The sequence below is a fragment of the Felis catus genome, chromosome A1 (assembly GCF_018350175.1).
Source record: "Felis catus isolate Fca126 chromosome A1, F.catus_Fca126_mat1.0, whole genome shotgun sequence".
NCBI classification, from domain to species: Eukaryota; Metazoa; Chordata; class Mammalia; order Carnivora; family Felidae; genus Felis; species Felis catus.
In genome coordinates, this window is record NC_058368.1 from 89,199,699 (window position 1) to 89,207,236 (window position 7,538).

The following is a 7,538-nucleotide window of genomic DNA, read 5'->3' on the forward strand; positions in this document are numbered from 1 at the left end:
CCGTTTATCTTCCTAGATTTTACTAAAGTTAGAAGTCCGATTTCTTCCAAGTTGGACTTATGGCAGGCTTACTTCCTAGGCTGTTTATTATAGATAAGGGGGTTGATTCGGGACAAATTGCTATAGTTTGTGGGTCAGAGTTCTATTTTTGTGCCATGATCCAGCCATTGTTGGTTTGTATGTTGTATCACAGCAATGTGATGACTTATACCTGGAAGTAGGAACCTGGAATCTGCATTATTGAGGAATATCTACCAGGTGGTTATTTCTCCCTGAAAAAGCTTGAGAAGCATTGAGAAGAGGATGGGATGACACTGCCTAATATCTCAATTAAGGCTATGTTAGAGGGGTTCCCATGGCTATCTCACAATTCTCATCTATGTCAGCTGAGAGAGGAATCAAAGGAAAGGGCTGAGAACTCATGCATAAGATGGATCTCCCTGATGTGCTATAATGGCTTCTCAACTACCTTGCTCTGCTCTGAGGTCTCACATTAGGATAGGGTTGTGTTGCTTATTTGATGTTCATTCCTACTTCCAGTGGATGATGCTCCAGCTCAGAAGAGGTTGCCTCGTTTAACATCAAGTTCATCTGATGGATCAACTCATAGGTGAAATCTAAAACAAAGAAGATGGGGAGGAATTCCAGGCTCACCTGCAGTAGGACTAGACATCTGTGGCCTTTCAATGTACTTTGGGGAAATTGACAACATTCTATTAAGGATGAGTTTTGCAGCATTCACCAATTTTCTCTTTCCTTCTCAACCTTGTTATCACTTGTATATCCCAAGAAAGTGTTCAGATTCATGTAATATAATGCATCTCTCTGTGCTTTTCTCTCCTTTGGCTGTGAAAAAGGCCTCCGTCTTTTCAAAATTATTTTTTTCTTCATTTTTAGTTTTTCTCATCTTTCTACTTTTCTGCCCCAATTCTTTTAATATCTACTAGGTTATTAAGATCAGTAGAAGAGAAAATAGTCCTTCACATGTTAACCATAACCATTTGTCTTATGTTGGCATACCTGGGACTAGGAATCTAGGCAAGTATTGTATTTGGAAGATGACCACAGAAAGTAAGTAGAGAAAAGTGGAATGGAAAGGGCCAACACAGGGTCACAAATATGGATGAGTGGGGTTAAGCCCTGTCATGACTTCAGGGAGTGTGCAATACATTCTTGCAAGTTGTTCACAGAACCCAACTCAAAGGGCAAGGAAGCTAGGTCATTTTTCCACCGTCCTATGAATGGGCTGTAGGCTGCTCTCAGGGGTATGAATTCCTCAGCACCACTGGTCTCCCCTGCAGGTGGCTAACCCTACACCCCATCCAGAGAAGACACAGGCAGAGTGGCAGAGTGTTTGCAAGATTTGCTGTTGTGCAATGGTACCTTGAATGCCTAGAGACTATGGATGGGGTACTGAGAACATCTACATTTCTGGACTTATTTTTAAAAGTTTTAAAATTTCCAGCTAGCTACCATAGTGTGTAATATTATTTTCAGGTGTACAATATAGTGATTAAAAACTTTTACACAACACCCAGTGTGCATCACAAGTGTGCTCCTTACTCCTCATCCCATATGTAACCCATTCCCCCAACCACTTCCCTTCTGATAACCATCGGTTTGTTCTCTATAGTTAAGAGTCCACTTCCTGGTTTGCCTCTCTCCCTCTTTTTTTCCTATGATTGTTTTGTTTCTTAAATTCCACATATGCGTGAAATCATATGGTATCTGTCTTTCTCTGACTGACTTATTTTCTTTGCATGATACTCTCTAGCTCCATCCATGTTGTTGTAAATGGCAAGATTTCAATCTTCTTTATGGCTGAGTACTTCTTTATCCATGAATCAATTTTATGGACACTTGAGTTGTTTCCATAATTTGGCTACTGTAAATGTTACTGCTATAAATTTTGAAGTGCACAGGTTCCTTTCAATTACTGTTTTTGTATTCTTTAGATGAAAACCTAGAAGTGCAATTGCTGGATTATAGGGTAGTTCTATTTTTAACTTTTTGAGAACCTCCATACTGTTTTCCAGAGTGGCTGCACCAGTTTGCATTCTGACCAACAGTGCAAGAGGGTTCCCCTTTCTCTACATCCTCACCAAAACCTTTTGATTCTTGTGTTATTTATTTTAGCCATTCTGATAGGTTTGAGGTGATATCTCATTACAGTTTTGATTTGCATTTCCCTGATGATGAATGATGTTGAAATTTTCATGCCTCTGTTGACCATCTGTATGTCTTCTATGGAAAAAATGTCTATTCACATATTATGCCCATTTTATACGATTATTTGTTTTTTGGGGTGCTGAGTTTTATAACTATTTTATATATTTTGGATATTATCAGATCCATTTGTAAATATCTTCCCCCATTCTATAGGCTGCTTTTTAGTTTTCTTGTTTCCTTTTCTGTACAGAAACTTGTATTTTGATGTAGTCCCAGTAGTTTATTTTTGATCTGGTTTTTCTTACCTCAGGAGACATCTAGTAAGAAGTTGCTATGGCCAATATCAAAGAGGTTACTACATGTGTTCTTCTAGGATTTTAATATTTTCCTATCTCACATATAGGTATTTAATCCATTTTAAATTTATTTTTGTGTATGGTATAAGAAAGTGGTCCACATTCATTCTTTTGCATGTTGCTGTCCAGTTTCCCCAACACCATTTGTTGAAGGTACTTTTTCCCCCCCACTGGATATTCTTTGCTGCTTGGTTGAAGATTAATTGATCATACAGTTTTGGGTTCCCTTCTGGCTTTTATATTCTGTTCCATTGTCTATTTTTGATCCAAGGCCATGCTGTTTTGCTTACTACAGCTTTATAGTATAAATTGAAGTCTGGAATTGTGACGCCTCCAGTTTTCCTTTTGTTTCTCAAGATTACTTTGGCTATTTGGGGTCTTTTGTGGTTCCATACAAATTTTAGGATTGTTTGTTCTAGGTCTGTGAAAAATGCTGGTGGTATTTTGATAGCGATTGCCTTAAATGTGTGGATTGTTTTGGGTAGTATGGACAGTTTAACCATATTTGTTCTTCTAATCCATGAGCATGAAACATCTCCATTTCTTTGTGTCAGCTTCAATTTCTTTCATTAGTGTTTTATACACTAATGAATACAGGCCTTTCATCTCTTTGATTAGGTTTATTCCTAGGTATCTTATGGTTTTTGGTAAAGCTGTATATGGGATAGATTCCTTGATTTCTCTTTAAGCTGCTTAATTATTGATATATAGATGTGCAACAGATTTCTATACGTTGATTTGTATCCTGTGAATTTACTGAATTTATGTATCAGTTCTAGCAGCTTTCCGTGGATTCTTTAAGGTTTTCCATATACAGTATCATGTCATCTGCAAATAGTGAAAGTTTTACTTCTTCCTTACCAAAGTGCATGCCTTTTATTTCTTTTAGTTGTCTGGTTTTTGTGACTAGGACTTCCAGTACTATGTTGAGTAATTACGGAGATTGTGGATATCCCTGTTTTCTTTGTGGCAATAGAGGAAAGGCTGTAAGTTTCTTCCCCAGTGAGGATGATACTGGCTGTGGGTTTTCAAAGATGGACTTTGGTTTATTTTATTTTATTTTTTATTTTTTTTTCCTTTTTTTAATATATGAAATTTATTGTCAAATTGGTTTCCATACAACACCCAGTGCTCATCCCAAAAGATGCCCTCCTCAATACCCATCACCACCCTCCCCTCCCTCCCACCCCCCATCAACCCTCAGTTTGTTCTCAGTTTTTAAGAGTCTCTTATGCTTTGGCTCTCTCCCACTCTAACCTCTTCTTTTTTTCCCTTCCCCTCCCCCATGGGTTCCTGTTAAGTTTCTCAGGATCCACATAAGAGTGAAACCATATGGTATCTGTTTTTCTCTGTATGGCTTATTTCACTTAGCATAACACTCTCCAGTTCCATCCACGTCGCTACAAAGGGCCATATTTCATTCTTTCTCATTGCCACGTAGTACTCCATTGTGTATATAAACCACAATTTCTTTATCCATTCATCAGTTGATGGACATTTAGGCTCTTTCCATAATTTGGCTATTGTTGAGAGTGCCGCTATAAACATCGGGGTACAATGCCCCTATGCATCAGTACTCCTGTATCCCTTGGGTAAATTCCTAGCAGTGATACTGCTGGGTCATAGGGTAGGTCTATTTTTAATCTTTTGAGGAACCTCCACACTGTTTTCCAGAGAGGCTGCACCAGTTTGCATTTCCACCGACAGTGCAAGAGGGTTCCCATTTATCCACATCCTCTACAGCATCTATAGTCTCCTGATTTGTTCATTTTGGCCACTCTGACTGGCGTGAGGTGATATCTGAGTGTGGTTTTGATTTGTATTTCCCTGACGAGGTGCGATATTGAGCATCTTTTCATGTGTCTGTTGGCCATCCGGATGTCTTCTTTAGAGAAGTGTCTATTCATGTTTTCTGCCCATTTCGTCACTGGGTTATTTGTTTTTTGGGTGGAGAGTTTGGTGAGCTCTTTATAGATTTTGGATACTAGCCCTTTGTCCGATATGTCATTTGCAAATATCTTTTCCCATTCCGTTGGTTGCCTTTTAGTTTTGTTGATTATTTCCTTTGCTGGGCAGAAAGCTTTCACTTTTTGCAGATGACATGATATTATACATGAAAAATCTGATAGACTCCACCAAAAGTCTGCTAGAACTGATACATGAATTCAGCAAAGTTGCAGGATACAAAATCAATGTACAGAAATCAGTTGCATTCTTATACACTAATAATGAAGCAAAAGAAAGACAAATAAAGAAACTGATCCCATTCACAGTTGCACCAATAAGCATAAAATACCTAGGAATAAACCTAACCAAAGATGTAAAAGATTTGTATGCTGAAAACTATAGAAAGCTTATGAAGGAAATTGAAGAAGATATAAAAAAATGGAAAAATATTCCGTGCTCATGGGTTGGAAGAATAATTTGTCAAAAGGTCAATACTACTCAAAGCTATCTACACATTCAATACAACCCAAATCAAAATTGCACCAGCATTCTTCTCGAAGCTAGAACAAACAATCCTAAAATTCATATGGAACCACAAAAGGGCCCGAATAGTCAAAGCAATTTTGAAGAAGACCAAAGCGGGAGGCATCACAATCCCAGACTTTAACCTCTACTACAAAGCTGTAATCATCAAGAGAGCATGGTATTGACACAAAAACAGACACATAGACCAATGGAATAGAATAGAAACCCCAGAACTAGACCCACAAACGTATGGCCAACTCATCTTTGACAAAGCAGGAAAGAATATCCAATGGAAAAAAGACAGTCTCTTTTAAAAATGGTGCTGGGAGAACTGGACAGCAACATGCAGAAGGATGAAACTAGACCACTTTCTTACACCAATCACAAAAATAAACTCAAAATGGATGAAGGACCTGAATATGAGACAGGAAACCATCAAAACCCTAGAGGAGAATACAGGAAAAGACCTCTCTGACCTCAGCCGTAGCAATTTCTTACTTTACACATCCCAAAAGGCAAAGGAATTAAAAGAAAAAATGAACTATTGGGACCTCATGAAGATAAAAAGCTTCTGCACAGCAAAAGAAACAATTAACAAAACTAAAAGGCAACCAACAGATTGGGAAAAGATGTTTGCAAATGACATATCGGACAAAGGTCTAGTATCCAAAATCTATAAAGAGCTCACCAAACTCCACACCCAAAAAACAAATAACCCAGTAACGAAATGGGCAGAAAACATGAATAGACACTTCTCTAAAGAAGACATCCGGATGGCCAACAGGCACATGAAAAGATGATCAACATCGCACCTCATCAGGGAAATACAAATCAAAACCACACTCAGATATCACCTCACGCCAGTCAGAGTGGCCAAAATGAACAAATCAGGAGACTATAGATGCTGTAGAGGATGTGGATAAACGGGAACCCTCTTGCACTGTTGGTGGGAATGCAAACTGGTGCAGCCTCTCTGGAAAACAGTGTGGAGGTTCCTCAAAAGATTAAAAATAGACCTACCCTATGACCCTGCAGTATCACTGCTAGGAATTTACCCAAGGGATACAGGAGTACTGATGCATAGGGGCACTTGTACCCCGATGTTTATAGCGGCACTCTCAACAATAGCCAAATTATGGAAAGAGCCTAAATGTCCATCAACTGATGAATGGATAAAGAAATTGTGGTTTATATACACAATGGAGTACTACGTGGCAATGAGAAAGAATGAAATATGGCCCTTTGTAGCAACGTGGATGGAACTGGAGAGTGTTATGCTAAGTGAAATAAGCCATACAGAGAAAAACAGATACCATATGGTTTCACTCTTATGTGGATCCTGAGAAACTTAACAGGAACCCATGGGGGAGGGGAAGGGAAAAAAGAAGAGGTTAGAGTGGGAGAGAGCCAAAGCATAAGACACTCTTAAAAACTGAGAACAAACTGAGGGTTGATGGGGGGTGGGAGGGAGGGGAGGGTGGGTGATGGGTATTGAGGAGGGCATCTTTTGGGATGAGCACTGGGTGTTATGGAAACCAATTTGACAAAAATTTCATATATTAAAAAAATTAAACTAAATTAAATAAAAAATGAAAGCTTAACTTCATCTTTGCCAATTTTGATGCCTTTGATTTCCTTTTGTTGTCTGATTACTGATGCTAGAACTTCCAACAGTATGTTAAACAACAGTGGTGAGAGTAGACATCCCTGTCGTGTTCCTGATCTCAGGGAGAAAGATCTCAGTTTTTCCCCTTTGAGGATGATGTTAGCTGTGGGCTTTTCATAAATGACCTTTATGATGTTTAAGTATGTTCTGTCTATCCCAACGTTCTCGAGGGTTTTTTATTAAGAAAGGATGCTGAATTTTGTCAAATGCTTTTTCTGCAATGATTGACATGATCATATGGTTCTTCTCTTTTATTAATGTGATGTATCACGTTGATTGATTTGCAAATGTTGAACCAGCCCTGCATCCCAGGAATGAATCCCACTTGATCATGGTGAATAATTCTTTTTATATGCTGTTGAGTTCGATTTGCTAGCATCTTATTGAGAATATTTGCATCCATATTCATCAGGGATATTGGCTTGTAGTTCTCTTTTTTTACTGGGTCTCTGTCTGGTTTAGGAATCAAAGTAATACTGGCTTCATAGAGTGAGTCTGGAAGTTTTCCTTCCCTTTCTATTTTTTTGGAATAGCTTGAGATGGGTAGGTATTATCTCTGCTTTAAATGTCTGGTAGAATTCCCCAGGGAAGCCATCTACTTCTGGACTCTTATTTTTTGGGAGATTTTTGACGACTGATTCAATTTCTTCGCAGGTTATGGGTCTGTTCAAGCTTTCTATTTCCTCCTGTTTGAGTTTTGGAAATGTTTGGAAATGTGTGGGTGTTGAGTTTGGAAATGTTTGGAAATGTGTGGGTGTTTAGGGTTGTCCAGTTTGTTGGCATATAATTTTTCATAGTATTCCCTGATAATTGCTTGTATTTCTGAGGGATTGGTTGTAATAATTCCATTTTCATTCATGATTTTATCTATCTGG